This window comes from Lactuca virosa, chromosome 9, assembly GCF_052849685.1.
Source record: "Lactuca virosa cultivar CGN04683 chromosome 9, Lactuca_virosa_CGN04683_v6, whole genome shotgun sequence".
Classification (NCBI taxonomy): Eukaryota; Viridiplantae; Streptophyta; class Magnoliopsida; order Asterales; family Asteraceae; genus Lactuca; species Lactuca virosa.
In genome coordinates, this window is record NC_136434.1 from 272,910,537 (window position 1) to 272,928,367 (window position 17,831).

Below are 17,831 nucleotides of genomic sequence, written 5' to 3' on the forward strand. Positions count from 1 at the left end.
CCGTTATACTTTGATGAGTGGTGTATTTATTTATATTGCTTTTAGATATTCTTGAGATTGATTATTGAAGTTGTATGGCTTCAACTCTGGTTGAGTTTTTATAGGTGTTCTTGAGTTAAAGATTGTACGTTGTGCAAGTTGAGTTGTGCTTTTTATCTAGAACTCTCCAAAGATTGTTCAAACAGATCAGATCAATGGGGTAAACCCCATTCTCGAGAATGGCATTAATTATTTGTTGTGTAATTTGTAAGTAATGCTTGTTTGGTTGTACCTAAAATGGTCAAGAACAAAATTTTCTTGGTTTTTTTTTTTTTTCATAAGTTTGTTTATTACTGTCTAAATTGCAAACAATTTGTGTTTATGATTGCAACTTCTTCTTTTGTTAATTTCCAAGTAAAAGTTATACTTTTACCATTATTTTGAAGAAATTTTTGTATAGCCTTTTCAATCTGTAACATATGTCTTTGGCTTGTGTTTATTGTTTATTGGAACCTCAAAGATATGATAATAAGCTAAGATGGCTTTTGTTTCTTTTGGCAAAAAGACTTTTTAACTTCTTATGTCTGCGGGCAGAAAGACATTTGAGAAAAAGACTTTTTTATAGAAGACAAAAGACATAAAAAAAAGTCTTTTTACCTCTTTTTCCCAAAGACAAAAAAAAAAAAAAACTATTGCCACCACCACCACCACCATGCCACCACCACCTCCCATTCAGGTGGAACCCGCTGAAGTTGAAGTTAAATGGGGATCAATCTTTTCCGGAGGAGAAGTTGAAGTTAAAAAGGGATCAATCTTTTCCAGAGGAGTAAGTGTAATAGATCCAACTCTTTCGATGAAGCGGAATATGGATTCAAGGCATAGAAATTACTATAGAATTTCTATCCATTAAATTAGGAGATTCTGATGTGATTTTGGGGATGGAAATGAACAGGATATGAAATTCATGTGGAAAATCAAAATATTACTTTGGGAAGATCATTACTATCCTTGAAATCTATGTTTAAAACTATTAGACAAGCGGGACAAGAAGTTTGATTGAGTTATGAAGTATTGAGGAAGTGGGGAAAGCATTAGTCAAACATCCAACAACCATAAAATGAGGTAATTTCAACTTTTAAAGTTCTTCAAGACACAAGAGGACAAGTACGCATAGAATAGTTCTAAAGGATAGAATCGAGCTAATTGATATCAGACCCTACCAGTACCCACGATTCCAAAATGATGAAATTGAAAAATTGGTGCAAGAGATGTTGGAAACCGGTAAAACACACCAACGATTCTTTCTCAAGTCCAATATTTATCAGTCAAAAAGAAAGATGGAAACTAGAGGTTTTGCATTGATTATCGGGCATTAAAAAGGGTATTGTTCCCCAACCAATTTCCAGATCCCCTGATCGATAAATTAAAGGGTGCAAAACACTTTATATGAAAAGGCGGATAACAAATACGAACGAGAAAAGAAAATGTGCATAACACCGCTTCTTGTACACATCAAAGACATTACAAATTTTTTGTAATGCCCTTTGGTTTTATAAATGCTTTGGCTACTTTTCAATCATTGATGAATCAAATTTGCAGGCCATTCCTATGAGGTATGTCTTGGTATATATTACGATCCAACGTCGGCTGAAAGTGTCCCCTCCTCCTAAAAGCTCCTAAAAATTTGTTTTTGGAAGTGAGTACTACACTTGGGCTTATGGCTTGACATGGGCCTAGTATGGGAAGGGTTTGTATAAATTGGTATAACTGATACGGACCCATCCCATACTAAGTCCATATCAAGTCATAAGCCCAAGTGTAGAACTCACTCCCAAAAGCCAACTTTTAGGAGGAGGCGACATCTAGACTTATACGCCACCAACTTAATTTACTTTCGGCCAATATGGGATCCTAACAATATATTATGATGATTTATTGGTTTGTAGCAAGACTCGGCACCTTACCTTCGAAGCGTTCTTTAAGTTTCAAAGCATCATGGATTATATACAAACAAAAAATGTGAACTTGGGGAATAGGAAATTGTGTGATTAGGTATGTCATATCCCATGAAGGTGGTGTTGTTATGGATGGGTCAAAAGTAGAATCTATGTTACAATGACCACAACCAACATATATTACACAACATAGAGGATTTTAGGGGGTTCACCACGTGTTATCGAAAATTCAATGAAGGGTATGGAAAAATGGCAAAGCCCTTGAAAAAATTTACTTAAAACATATTTGGGTGGAATGAAGAAGTCAAGTTGTCATTTCAATTCTTATAGAAAGCCTTATCTTCACCCGAGCCTGAGCTTTGTTCGATTGTTTACAACCATTTCAGATAGAAACAACTTTGTCTGATTGTTTACAACCATTTAAGATAGAATCAGATCTTCAGGACGAGGTTTAGGGGTCATGTTGATACAAAATGAATGACCCTTAGCCTTATACAGCCAACCAAATATGGAGTATTGGGGATTAGAGCACGACAAAAGCTGTTTATGTAAAAGAGTTTATGGAAATTTAACAAGAATAAGGAATTGATATCGTTGATTTCATTATTGATTTGGAGAGATTACAACCAAATATAAAGAAAAGAACAATTACACTTTGATACCCTAAAGAATAATAATAATAACAATCTGATTCTAAACTACCAACTTAGGTTAATATTCCCCCGCAAGTTCAGGGCGGTTAGCAATCTGCAACTTGGAACGCAAAAACTCAAACTTTTGAGATGACAGGGACTTTGTAAAAATATCAGCAATTTGGTCGTTTGTAGAGATGAACTTGACATTTAATTTTCCCTGAGATACTTGTTCACGAACAAAATGATAGTCAACTTCAACATGTTTAGTACGAGTGTGAAAAACTGGATTAGCCGTGAGATATGTCGCATCGAGATTGTCACACCAAAGTGTGGGTGCCGTGCTAACGAAACCAAGTTCTCGAAGCAAAGATTTCAAACAAATCAATTCAACAACAGTATCTACAATAGCGTTGTACTCGTACTCTGTTGAAGACCGAGATACAGTTTTCTGCTTGCGAGCAGACCAAGAGATGAGATTCGAACCTAAATAGATAGAAAATCCCCCTGTGGATCGACGATCGATTGGGCAACCTGCCGGTCAGAGTCCGAGAAGGCCTGAATATTAGAGTGCCAATTGGAATCTGAAAAGGCTTGAAGCTGATACCCCGTATTATGTCGAATCCATAATCCCAAGTCGATGGTGCCCTTAAGATAACGAAGGATGCGTTCGACACCGACCCAATGGTTCTCAGTAGGTGCGTGCATGAACTGGAAGACTTTGTTAACTGCAAAGGCAATATCAGGGTAAGAAAGAGTAGTATACTGAAAAGCTCCTACTGTCTGCCTGTAACAAGAGGGATCATCAAGTAAGGGGCTATCATCAGGTAACAACACGTGAAAGGTGCTCATAGGAGTTGATATTGGCTTGCACTCAGCAAGACCAACACGGTGTAAGATCTCACGAATATATTTCTGTTGGGAAAGAACCAAGTCAGAACCCTTTTGTACAACTTCAACTCCCAAAAAATAGTGTAGTTGACCCATATCCTTAAGTGCAAAGAGAAAATTGAGTTTCTGAATGATGGAGGCAACAACAGTGGAGTTGTTACCGGTGATGATGATGTCATCCACGTAAACCAGAAGATAGACAAGAGAGCCAAATGAGTTTAGTATAAAAAGGGAGGGATCGGTTTTGGAACCATAAAATCCCAACTGATGAAGCGCATTAGAAAACTTTGTAAACCAAGCCCGAGGAGCCTGCTTGAGGCCATACAAGGATTTATGCAACAAGCATATGTGATCAAGTTTGGTTTGATCAATAAAGCCCGAAGGTTGGCACATGTAGACTGTTTCCTCAAGATCACCATGAAGAAAAGCAGTCTAAATGTCTAACTGTTTGAGAGGCCATTTGTTGCTGACAGCTAGAGAGAGACCCGTACGAATGGTGGCGGGCTTGATGACCGGACTGCAAGTCTCATGATAGTCCACACCATGCTGTTGATTAAAGCCTTTTGCCACGAGACGGCCTTTGTACCTGGTAATCTTTCCATGTTCATCAATTTTTACTTTGTAAACCCATTTACAAGCAACAATGTTAGCATTAGAGACAGGGGGCACAAGGGTCCACGTGTCATTCCTATGGAGCGCAGATAACTCTTCGGCCATTGCTTGACGCCATTCTAAAGACTTTTTAGCAACGGTAAAGCTAGTAGGTTCAAGGGGAGGAGATGTGGAGGTGGAGGTGGTGTAGGCAGCGGGGTTGTATCGATCTGGTTGTTTAGGATTAGGGCGAAGGTTGGATGGCCGAGGCCGAGGAGCTGGTGGTGGAGGTGGTAAGTTGGTGAAGGAGATTGAGATGATGATGGTGGAGATTGTGGTGGCAGAGATTGTGGTGATGATGGTGAAGGTTGTGGTGGAGGAGATTGAGGAGGTCGTGGTGATTCAGATGGAAAACCGGGTGGTGGGTCGGGAAAATTAGAGATGTAAGGAGAAGTAGAAGGTGGTGGAGGTGTTGGTGAAGGCTGATAAGGAAAGACGTGTTCATTGAAGCGAACATGTCGAGCAATGTAAATCCAATAAGTGGATGGATCAAGACAATGATAACCATGGTGATCAGGGCTGTAGCCATGAAAAGCACAAGAGGTAGACCGGAAAAATCAATTTTGTGATGATTGTACGGACGAAGAAAAGGAAAAGATTGACAGCCAAAAACTCGTAAGAAGGCATAATCAGGTTTATGTTTGAAGACATGTTCAAAAGGGGATTTGTTGGATGAGACACGATAGGGGAGGCGATTTTTGAGGTATACAGCTGTTTCAAAAGCAAAGTTCCAAAAACGTTGAGGAAGACTAGAATGAGCCAAGAGAGAGAGAGAGAGTCTAGTTTCCACAATGTGACAATGACGACATTCAACAAAGCCATTTTGCTCACTGGTGTGAGGACAAGACTGTCGATGAATGATGCCAAGGCTGCGATAGAGATTGGTGAGAGGGCGAAATTCATCCCCCCCAGTCAGATTGAATATATTTTAGTTTAGTGTTGAATTGACGTTCAGTCATGGTGATAAAGTTTGTGAGAATGGGGTGAACATCTGATTTTTGAGTTAAAGGATAAATCCACATATAACGAGTATAATGATCAACACACAAAAGAAAATAACGATGACCATCAAAGGATGGTTGGGGAGAAGGACCCCAAACATCACAATAAACAAGATCTAAAATATTAGTGCTATGAAAAGTAGAATCAGGTAAAGATAGTTTTGATGATTTTCCACATTGACAAGAAGAACATAAATTATTTGATAATTTGTCCGAAACAGGTAAGGAACAATGAGAAACAATAGAACGAAAAACTTGAGCATGAGAATGTCCTAAATGTTGATTCCAAATGTTTGAAGAGGATTTGACAGCAGTGAAGGCAACCTTAGGCAGAGACTTGAGTTGTGGAAGGCGAATGGAGTACAGACCCTGCTCACTGGGACCCGAAAGGAGGGTAGTGCGAGTAGATTCGTCCTTCACAACAAAATAAGAAGAATGAAATTCAAAGAAAACATTGTTGTCAAGACAAAATTTTTGAACAGATAAAAGATTTTGTTTTAGTTGAGGAACATGAAGAATGTTAGATAAGGTAAAAGTTTTGTCTGGTGAGTAGATTTTAGATGAACCAATGTGACAGATGGGTACAGAGTTACCGTTACCGGTGTCGGGCTTCCAAGTGGGTCCAGAAGATGTGTCAGCCTCTGAGCGTGTTGTAAAGTTAGCCTGTGAAGCAGGTTGAGACTGGTTCGAATGAGTCGGACACTGAGATGGTAAATGTCCTATACCACACCTGTTGTAATGACCATAGACGGTGTTTTGGGTGGAGGCCCAAGAAAACTGTCGTGTGCCATTGCTGTCCCGAGAGCGATTAAAATCACCTTGTGAGTTGCCACGAGAAGAGCCATGAGATCTACGACCGCCTCGATTATTATTGAAAGACCGAGAACCAAAGTGAGCTTGAGGCTGTGGAGATTGAATGGGGTTTAGTTGATAACCCAGCTGAGTGGCTATCAGTTGAATACTTTGTAGTTGTTGAAGATGATCAATATTTGGTTGTTGAACCGAAGGAGTAGCAACTGATGATGATTGTGTAACTGAAGAAGTATTTGCCAAGAAAGCTTGGGGAGTGGCAGTCATCGTTTTTGTGAAGACATAATCATGATCACACAGAAGTTCATGTAATTCATTGAAGCTAACAGGAGGCACACGAGCCAATAAGTTGGCCTTGAGACCATTGTATTCCTCTCGAAGTCCTGTAAGGGTGAGCATTACCAGATCTTTGTCCTTTACTGGTTCTCCAATGTTAGCAAGAGCAGTAGCAAATTCTTGAGCTTTGTTAAGATATTCAGTCGGTTTTTCATCACCCTTCATGGTGATTCTCAGAAGTTGTCTTTTAAGAGTAAATTCACGAGATAAAGTAACAAGAGCATCAGCCCGTTCAAGTGACAACCATACCTCACGTGATGTTTTTCCCTGAATATGCTGATAGGAGACTTCAGAAACTGTTGAGATGATGAGCATACGGATGTGGGCATCATTACAGATCCACGGAACGTAGCTTGGATTATCGGTAGTTACAGATTTATTGGTGACTTTTTGTTCAGGACAGGGTACAGTTCCATCAACATAGCAAAAAAGATTGTGAGATGTGAGGAAGGATTCAATCATGGATCTCCAATAGCCATAGTTGGTCGGTTTGAGAGAAAAGGAGAACTTGTGAGAGTTGTGAATGGTTTTCTCCTGATTTGAAAATTGAATTATTGCTGCCATGAGTTTGTAATCGGTGATTCAAGACTTAGGATTACCTGATTGCTGTTAATTGGCAGGAACCGGGACTGTAATTGCAGTCTGGATTTTAGGGTTGCCGCTCCAACTGGGATTAGGGTTAGAGGAAGGATGCTCTGATACCATAACATGAATAAGGAATTGATATCGTTGATTTCATTATTGATTTGGAGAGATTACAACCAAATATAAAGAAAAGAACAATTACACTTTGATACCCTAAAGAATAATAATAATAACAATTTGATTCTAAACTACCAACTTAGGTTAATAAAATTGTTTTTGACATTGTGGAGGGGAGGCCTTGTTTGGTGGGAAGTAAATTTGTAGTGAGTACAGATCAACTATAAGTCTAAAATTTCTTTTAGATAAAAGGGTGATTGAACCTCAATACCAAAAGTGGGCGATCGAGTTGCCTGAGTACTACTTTGATAATAGTGTATAAAGTCAGGATCGCCAATCAAGCAGTATATTGGAAGGCCGCAATGGAGACAATGGGAAACGATCAAAAGAGAAGTGCAAGAGAATTCATTATTGGGAAAAATAAAGACGACCGACACAACCATTCACCAATTGGGGGAAGTTAAACTTGGTAATTGTGTATTGTATTCAGAAAGGGAAAATATTATAGAGTATATATAGACTACACATTTACCCAAAGGACCCTCTAATATAAGCATTTATCTAACATTCCCCTTCAAGATAAGGTCGGGGACAAACTCTTAGCTTGGACTTCAAAGTGAGAAACCGATCGGAAGGCATCAACTTTGTGAACATGTCGGCTATTTGGTCTTGTGTAGAAACGTGTTGAACGGACAGTTTCCCTTGAGCAACCTTTTCTTTGACAAAGTGAAAATCAACCTCTACATCCTTTGTTCATGCATGGAAGACACGATTGACAGATAAATACGTGGCTCCCAAGTTATCACACCATAAAATCGGAGCGGATTTGATTGGTACTCAGAGTTCTCGTAAGAGAGTCTCGAGCCAAGTTACTTCAGCAACCGTATCTGCTAAGGCCTTGTATTCGGTTTAACATCCTGTTTATTAAATAAATAAATAGATAAAAATGATGAACGAATAGTCACCCGAAATCCGTATTATTTAGTAGGGTGTTGGTTTTGGGGAGCCGAATGTTATAATTAGAGTTTCAGGGGTTAAAGTGTAATTTTGGGACTTATTTTGTAAAGATTTTTAGAAGACAGGGGGTGTTTGGTATCATTTGGACTTATTATGAAAGGATTTTGGATGGATGGGCCTAAAAGGGTAAATTATGTACCTAAGTTGAAAAGAATTTGTCAAGCAGGGGCTGCTTGGTAAAATTTCGGACTTGATTTGTAAGGGATTTCAGCAAGTGGGGTTGAAATGGTAAATTATGGACTATGTTTGAAAATGAATATGGAAATGGGGGGCTGATAGTGTCAACATGGAATAAAGTTTGATGGAGTCGGGTATATAACCCTCCCGATAACCCTAACCCTAGAGCCTCATACAGCCGCCACCCTATTCTGTTTCCGACGCCGCACCACCCCATATCCCATCCTTCATCCGCTACCGCAACCCGTGCCGCCTTGCTGCTGTCGCTGCTGTCATTTCCGATGAGAAGAGAAGCCGGGAAGCAGAGCACCACCGTCCCACTGTTGCATTGCTGCCGATAACCGCTGTTATTGCCGTCGTCGCTCAAGACCTACCAGTTGTCACCATCGCCGTCAAAGCTAGAAACCACCGTTAAGGCATCGTTTTTGTCGGGGATGTCACCAGTTTCTTGTGGATAGCCCAATTGGAGGTGCTGTCGTGTTCATGTGGTGCCGTCCCACGGTGAGCTGTTGCAAAATGTTATGACCGCCATCGTATACCACCGCAAGCCGCCGTGAAGGACGACTGGATTCGAGTTTCGCCATCGGGGATGTGTGTTTGTTGCTGTTGTTATTCGGGATGCGTGAATATGTTTTCTGTTGGCCGGAGTTCACGAGAAAACCACCATGGCTGCCAACCATGGTGGTTGCCGCCTCTATTTCTATTCTTCCGCCTTGTACCACCGTCGGCCACCGCAAGGGTGGTTGTGTGTGTGTTTATCTTAGTGTATGTGTGTGTGTGTTATTCGGGATTTTGTGTTGTAAATTGTAATCGGTGTAGGAATAATAAAAAGAAAACTCATAACCACCATCGTGAGGTGGTGGCTGACGCCTCCTGCCGCCACCAGCCGCCGTGTGGGGTGGCGGTGTGCTCTGTTTGTATTTAGACTTCGTTTGGGACGCTTGGACAAAATGGACTAGACCCATAACCACCACCATGAGCCGTCGTTGACCACCACTACCTGAGGTGGTAGTGGGTGGTGCCCGACCTATGAAACCCTAATGGGCCTAAGGACTTAACTTTTTGGCCTAATTGGGTTGTAATGGGTTGGAAACCCTAATTAGGGTTTAGAAAACCCTAATTTTGGAAATGTATATTTTGGATTTGTCGGGACCCGTGTTTGGACCGCTGGATTTGGAATTTTGAATCACACCCGACCACATGGTATGTTTGGCCTATTGGAGTGATGAACTTAATGGATTAAGTCCTTAATGGGTTAACTCCTTAATGGGTTAAGTAGGAACACTTAACCCTAATCGTCATTTTATGTGAAAAACCCTAATTGGGTTTGGGTTCTTATTGGGCCATTTATTGGACTAAGCTGCTGTGGGCCTTTGTGGGACAATTGGGAACATATTTATGGACTAAGGAAGTTATTGGGCTTTAGGATAAGGCCCATTGGAGAGGCTTGGGCCCAATTTGGAAAATTGGGCCATAAGTGGGCCATAATTAGGCCTTGAAGATTATGAGATATTGGACCCTCGGAATGCCAATTGTTTGGACTAGAATAAATGGTTGGGCCTTAAGATAAGCCCATATAGAGGTTTGGGCCCAATTTGGAAAATTGGGCCATATGTTGGGCCTTGATTGATTATTTGGCTTTGGGTTTCAGAGTTTGAGTTTCGGCCTTTGTTTTGAACCAAACTAGGTTAGGGGTAAGAGAGTCTCCTTACCCCAAGTATGGAGTTGTGGTTATGCATTGGAACCCAATTACTGATTGGGTGTTATTTTGATGATTGACAGTTCGGGAATTTGTCATCCAGCAACTAGAGTTTGTTTGCGGACTTCAGCAGTGCGAGGTGAGTCTCCTCACCATACCAATGGGTCTAAGGCACCAAGACCGACCCATTTTATAATATGTGATATGCGAGTTGATTATGTGTTATCTAGTTAGACTTTGCATGGAAGACCTCGGGGGGTTCCCGAGGCCGTAGACTAAGACCATGTGGGGGTTTCCATTACAATTAGTTATATGTGTTGTGTGGTATGCTAGCTATTATGTGATATGTGGTATGCTAGATATTTCTGTGATATACGGTGTGCTAGTTGACTCTATGTTGCTTGCATGGAAGACCTCGGGGGTTCCCGAGGCAGTGGGATATCAGACCATGTGGGGGTTCCCGTGGCATTTGGTGTAAGACCTTAGAGGGTTTCCATGGCCTCCTTAGTAAAGACCTCGGGGGGTTCCCGAGGCACTTGAGTGTAAGACCTTGGAGGGTTTCTAGGGCATCATTATATGTTTTCATGCTTAGCTCATATGTTTGTATGTATGGTTTGATTGGTAGTTATGGAAGACCATGTGGGGGTTCCCATGAGAGTGGGCTAAGACCATGAGGGGATTCCAATGGCACCCGGAGTAAGACCTTGGAGGGTTTTCACGGATTCCTTATATGATTATATGCATGGCTTATGTGATTGATATGGCTTATGTGGATATGTAGCTGATGTAGCTAATATGGATTATGTGATTATGTGGATTGTATGGGGTATGCTCTGGGGAACTCACTAAGCTTTGTGCTTACAGTTTTGTTTATGGTTTCAGGTATCATTGTTTTGGAAAGGAATGACTCGGCTTGATCGCAGCGTATACACCCATGTTTTTCGCAGCGAATGATTTTGGGATGAACTCTGATAAATGTTTTGGAATGTTTGGAATAAATGGTATCTATGTTTGGGTTATATTAAAAATGAAATTTTTACCCCTGGTTTTTGGGTAGTTACATTCGGATTCTGTGGATGACCGAGATACAGTCTTCTATTTTCTAGCAGACCATGAAATAAGATTGTAACCAAGGTATATCGTGAATCCCCCGGTGGATCGATGGCCATCCGAGCAACCAACCCAATCGGCATCCGAAAAGGCACTAACAGAGTTGAACTTGACATCGGTATAGGCATGAAGCACTGAAGGAAAGGAATGAGACAGGAAGAGACCGTGATTGGACGTACCAAGTAGGTAACGAAGGATCTGTTTCACCGCAGACCACTAATTGATGGTGGGTGAGTGCATAAATTAACAGACTTCATTGACTTCAAAGATGATACCAGGCCGAGATAAGGTAACATACTGAAGGGCGCCAACCATATGTCTGTATTTGACCGGATCATCGAATGGGGCGTTGTCCTCAATGGAAAGAGTGGAACCAGTAGTGCACGGGGAGGGAACCAGATTAGCTTTTGAGAGGTTTGCTTTGGTCATCAGTTCTTATATGCATTTTTGTTGAGAGAGAACGATGTCAGATCCATGTCGAACTACCTCAATACCAATAAAGTATGACAACAGACCCATGTCTTTAACAGCAAAGGAGGTGCTAAAGCTCTGAATAACATGATTGATGGCTTTGTTGTTGTTCCCTGTCAGAATAATGTCATCAACACCATGAGTCGAGTAGATAATAGAGATGGATCTGTTTTGGAGCCTTGGAAGCCGAGAGCAAGGAGAGCTGAGGAGAGCCTATGAAACCAAGCTCTTGGTGCCTTCTTGAGACCATTGAGAGATTTGTGGAGAAGGCACACATGATCCTGGTTTGTGAGGGTCTACAAAGCCTTGAGGCTGTTCTAAATACACTGTTTCTTTTAGGTCACCGTGTAAAAACGCGTTTTGGACATCAAGTTGTCGGAGAGGCCATTGTTTTGTAACCGCAAGAGAGAGAAGAACTCTGATGGTGGTGGATTTCACCAGTGGACTAAATGTCTCGGTGTAGTCAATGCACGGTTGTTGTTTGAAACCTTTTGCAATAAGACGCGCTTTTTAGCGTTGAATCATCCTGATGTTGATCCCGCTTGATCTTGTAGACCCATTTTCGACCTACAATATTGGAACCAGGATTATGAGGAACTAATGACAAGGTGCCATTCCGGAGTAGTGCCAAGTATTCATCTGTCTTGGCCTTACGCCAATGACAATCTTTGTTAGCCTCGGTAAAAGTGGAGGGTTCTAGGTAATAGTGGTGTGGACGGCTGAGGGATCAAAGGGTTTGGTTTGTTTGGGATTTTAGCAAAGATGAGCAGGTCGGGGAGGACGAGTATGGTTGGTTTGGGTGCTGGTGGGTTGGGTTTCAGAGCTGTCAGGGCTGTTTAGAGGGTTGTCGGGACTGTTTTGAGGGCTATCGGGGCTGTTTTGGGGGATGGTGGGATAGGTTTGAGGGCTGGTGGGACTGTTTTGGGGTTGGTTTTCGTTGTTTTGAGATGTGGCAAAGCGATCGAATGCGAAAGTTTGATGTGAAGGGTTAGGTGCGTTGCGGCGATGCGAGTAGGTTTGAGTTGGAATGGTAATGGGTGTAGTGGGGATAGGTGTACGAATAGGTGTGGAGGTTGGATATGATGAGATATAAGGGGTTTGATGGTGTGGTGGGTGAGGAGTTGGGTGATGGTGTATAAAAATGAAACGAATGTTCATTGAAGTGAACATGACGAGCAATGTAGATACGCTCGGATCGAGGGTCGAAGCATCGATAGCCGTGATGGAGAGTGCTATAGCCAAGAAAAATGTAAGAGATAGATCGAGAATCCATTTTATTGGAATTATACGATCGAAGATGAGGATAACATTAGCATCCGAAGACATGAAGGAAAGAGAAATTGGGTTTGTGTTTAAATAGAATTTCAAACGGAGAGATGGTGGAGTTGGATCGGGATGGCATACGATGTATGAGGTAGACTGTTGTTTCAAAGGCAAAGTGCCAAAAACGCTGAGGAACATGAGATTGTGTCATGAGGGTGAGGCCGGTTTCAACAACGTGACGGTGACGTCTATCAACGATTTCGTTTTGTTCGCTAGTATGAGGGCACGAAAGATGGTGAATGACACCGATTGAGGAGAAAAAGTCGGATAGTTTCCAAAACTCTCCTCCCCGAGTATGAACGGATTTGAGGTTAGAGAACTAGCGTTCAACCATTTTTACAAAGTGTGTAAAAACATTGAAGACATGAGATTTTTGGACAGAAAGAAGATGTTTCTTGATCTCAGGGACATGAAGGATGTTGTCTAGGTGAAAAGTTTTGGTAGGTGAGTAAAGTTTTGAAAAACCAATGTAAAAGATAAGAAGAGCCTTACCATTGCCAACATGAAGATTGTCATCACCATAGTAAGATGTGGCTGAAGTGAAACCTGTCATGTCCGATGCCACATGATTGCTAGAGCCTGTATTCGGAAGCCAAGACATAGAGGTGGTGGTTGAGCGATTATCCGTATAGTTTGCGGATGCTTGTTGTCTTCCCTGAATGGTGGATGTATCGCGGTTTGGGCATTAGGATGGAATATGACCAATCTCACACCTGTTACAAGTCCCATACACAATGTTTTGGTTAGAAGCCCAATTGAACTGATTTGAATTTCGTTGTCCTCCTCCTTGATTATGATTTCCACGTCCACCACGGTTACAAGACCCACCTCGGTTTCTGTTGTTACTAGGAGATCCAGAGTTGTTTGTGTAGTATGCCTGAGGAGTCTGTGTAGATGTTGCAGTAGGTGTAGGCAGGAGTTGAAATCCAAGACGAGACACAAGATGTTGTATGGCTTGAATTGTATCTGTCGGAAAAGAAGCTCCAGTGGTGGTTGTGTTGACAGCAAAGGCTTGAGCCGGAGGAACCTCGAAAACTGGTTTCTGAACTAGAAACTCATGATCAGCTAAGAGTGCAGGAAGTTCAGAGAAGACGGTGGTAAACTGCCTGGAAAGAAGACATTGTTTGACTCAGTTGTACTGATCCCGAAGACCTGCAACAACTACCATAACAATATCTTTTTCTGACATGGGCTGCCCACTGTTAGCAGTGGCATACTCTTGTGCGGTAGTTAGATAGGCAACATAAGTCTCATCACCCTTCATTTATATCTTTAACAATTGCGTTTTTAGCAGAAATTCCTTTGATGACTTGTTAGGGGCATAAGCACGTTCACTACAAGAAAAGGGACCTATAGGGACGACATTTGTCGTCTCTATAGGTTAGAAAGTCGTCCCTATAGATGGCTGTGAGGACAAGTCGTCTCTATATGCCTTTGTTGCTATAGCCCCGTCGCAATAGATAGCTTTTTTCGTCGCTGTAGATATCGTCGCCATAGGTAGCTTTAAAGATGACATATCGTCGTTGTTGGTTCATGGTTGTCGTCCCCATTGTTGGACCTATAGAGACGAAATGTCGTCACCATAGCTAGACCTATAGCAACGACGTGTCGTCCCCATAGCTAGACCTATAGCAACGACGTGTCGTCCCCATAGATGTTGTACAAAATTCACATTCAGCTCCTGTTTTATGTTTATTTTTCCAGTTTTCTCAAACATATAAAAGCAGAAACACAAAATTTAACTACAAAACATTAAACTATCATACAATATCAAAACATTTGAATATTTATACAATTGTTTACCAAAACATACTACACAATCTGAAATTGTTTAAAAGTTTCATCCAATTTGTTTACTTGCTTGCATCACCACCTTCACACCTGAAAATATACAAATTCCCCATAATCTGTTGTGCCACTGTTGTCCACATCAGCCTATGATAAAAGTAGAATATGCTTATAATAAACAAATAAATGGCTATTTCTATAACTTTCTTTATTAAGTGATTAAATACTAATCTTACTGCATCCATAAGGTCTCGAATCTCTGTATCCATTGACTTGAACATTTCCCTCAAACCTGCAATCTCTTCTTCTGACAAGCTTTCAGCTATTACCTGTCACCATACATACAATACAACACAAAACATTTGCCAAAATAGGTTAATGCATGAAATAGAAACAGTGACCTTATCCCAAAAAAGAAAAGCAAGTAAACAATTTCAGTTATGTACCCTTAAAGCCATCTTCTTTAACTTATTCATTGCTGAGAACTGCTTCAAACGAGAAAGAACAGCAGGATCAAGTGCTCTATCTGGAGCAACCCCATTTTCACATATCCATGGATGACCTGTTCTAATTACATCAACACATAAATACTTCCAGTCTCACAAAAACATAACAGAAAACTGTCTTGTGTGTACTGGATTGGCCTTGGGACTAAGACTAATGTCAATGGGATATAAAAGACAAAAATGCCCTTGTCACCCTCATCATTAGAAATAGACCTAGATCATACATAGGACTTGATGGGCTGTTAAGCAGTTTGAAGGTTGAGAGCATAACATCTTTTGTATAACAAAAACTCTAGTAAACTAAGATGGTTTTTAAAGTTTGAGATACTAAAACATTTGGATTGTGAAATAATGATAAGATAAAAGTCAGTAAACTTACCCTGTAATTTGCTTCTTTTGCTTGAAAAGAACTCGTAAGTATGACATCATAGCTACAAAGATCATGCAAAAGAGTAAAAGATACTAAATTCAAAGATAATGGATTAAAGAAAACCTTTTGTGTTAAAAAGGAAAAACATACTTGAGCCAGTCAATTATAGTCTTTTTTATCCCCACTAGCTTCCAAAATATTCACTAGAGCTCCAATATTCTGACAGTATACACAGGCCCCTCTTTAAGTGAGTAAACCTGTAAAAAAAATAATTCTTATTTCTAATTGAGTTCATGTTCTTAAGTAAGTGACATACAACTTTCTAGTGCTTCATAAGCGATAAGGACAAGCTAGTCATATCATTTTCAGACATCAAATTTCTTGAATTTATTCTAAATATTTTCATTACTATGCAACTAAAATCATAGCAATTAAAGAAGCCCAGAGTCTCATGAACAACAAAATTACCTCAATTTCATATCCAATTGTTCTAAAAGCAGTTGCAACAATAAGAATTAACATTCGCTGTGGATCAATGAACAAATCTACAAAAACCTACAAAATGGAACTAATAGAAGTTAAAGTTGAAACAACAGAGGAATACTGAAAACAAATAGTTATGGAATTTGAGTTTGTCGTCATCATCATTCTTAACCTATATACCAATTCCAATTTCAAACACATAATTGCTAACATTTACCTCAATAAACAGAGAATTACTAACCTGATAGCGGGCGTGGAGCTTGTATTCGATAGAATTCATAACCGGATGTGAAAAGGAAGTCGGTAGTCAGATCGGCGTTGAAACTAATCGTCATTGTTGAGCCCGACGATTGTGCTCGGAAACTAGTATCATAATCTATGGAGAGAGGAAGAACATTCACAAGGAGTGGGAGGTGAGGAAATCGCTGGAGGAGAATCTCCGATCTCTCTCTCTCTCTATCTCTCTTGAGAGCGAGACCGATGATTAAGTGTGCGTGAATGAAGCGAAGAAGGTTGTTCTCCTGATTTAAGGCATAGAAAGCTATGGGGACGACTTGTTGCCTTCCCCAAAACCGCGCCTTTCCTACTTTCTTTCCCGCTTAGCATATTGAGAACACGGTAATTGTGGTGAGTAGAAGGAAAGTCAAACTCTATGGAGACGACATGGCGTCCCTATAGGGCGTGTATAGCAACGACATATGTCGTCCCTGTAGATCCCGTCTCTATATATGCTTATTCTTGTAGTGGTCCAAGGGTTAGCTAGAGATCACGAGAAGTTGTACCTTAGACATGTTGGAATGATGCTTCTGAAATGGTTGACATGAGGAGCATACGAACATGTGCATCATTTGAGATCCAAATTGAATGACTAGGATTGGATGTAGTAGTAACGGGACCTCCTTCTTTACCTGGTGTTGTGACCAGAGATGTAGAGGTGTTGTGACCAGAGGTGCAGGGCATGGGATTGTGCCATCAACATAGCCAAAAAGATTGGTGGTGATGAGAAACGATTGAATCATAGCCTTCCAATATCCATAGTTTGTAGGAGAAAGGGTGAAGCCAAACTTATGGGAGTTGTGAGATGTCTTTTCTGCTGAAGAGAATGTAGTGAGAGTAGTCATGATGAAGAGAAGTAGCGGAAAATGGTAGTGGGCAGCAGGTGGTAGGCGGCAGCAGCAGGGAGGCAGGTGACGGCTGGATTAGGGTTACGTTAGGAGGTGCCGATTTTTAGAGAGAGGATTATTGGCTCTAATACCAAGCTAAACTTGGTAATTGTGTATTGTATTCAGAAAGGGAAAATATTACAGAGTATATATAGACTACGCATTTACACAAAGGAACCTCTAATATAAACATTTATCTAACAAGGGACACTCGGATCATGAAAGAACGTTCCAAAGAACAGCACAAGAACCATTTGGATGTAAATGAGAATAGATATAAAAGATTATTGTATAAGCTAAATGCCTAACTAATATGATCATTGGATAAATGCATTAAGAAAAAGAATTATTGTATAAAATATTTATAATATCGTCTTGCTCTTCCTGTTTTCTAATATGAGAGAACAACTTACTGTTAAACCCTACTCCGATGGATGCTTGATGGAAAAAAGCTGCAAGCTGACTTTCTTCTAGAAGAGCAGGGTTGGGCGACAACTTTGGAAATCCTGAAGATGAAACTATATACATGACAACTAACAGTCTTGAAGCCTGTGATATTATCAATGGTCAAAAAATATAATTAGAATGTATACGCTCATTGTATTCAATCATCAATATCTAAGATGGCATATACTTAAAAGCATTAGAGCTAGCTAGGCATGTCAAACCCACAAGAATTCTATATAATTCATAATTCACCGAAGCAATAATACAAGCATTTTCCAGCTGTTCGTTCATGATGCTCTTCAATTTAACTTTCACAATAA

The 17,831-nt window shown here is 40.6% G+C and overlaps 1 long non-coding RNA gene across 2 annotated transcripts; it reads right to left on the minus strand.

The window, feature by feature from the left end:
- Nucleotides 1-14,391: 14,391 nt before the first annotated feature.
- LOC145136071 (uncharacterized) lies at nt 14,392-17,188 on the minus strand. 2 transcript variants are annotated; one of them, XR_013720213.1, is made up of 8 exons: nt 16,143-17,188; nt 15,887-15,973; nt 15,569-15,675; nt 15,428-15,479; nt 14,989-15,104; nt 14,779-14,871; nt 14,558-14,635; nt 14,392-14,435 (listed from the first exon to the last, which is right to left on the minus strand). It is a non-coding gene; the product is annotated as an uncharacterized LOC145136071 (long non-coding RNA). The 2 variants fall into 2 exon arrangements; XR_013720212.1 differs by having other exon boundaries at nt 14,394-14,435; nt 14,558-14,689; nt 16,143-17,187.
- Between the last annotated feature and the right edge of the window lie 643 nt (nt 17,189-17,831).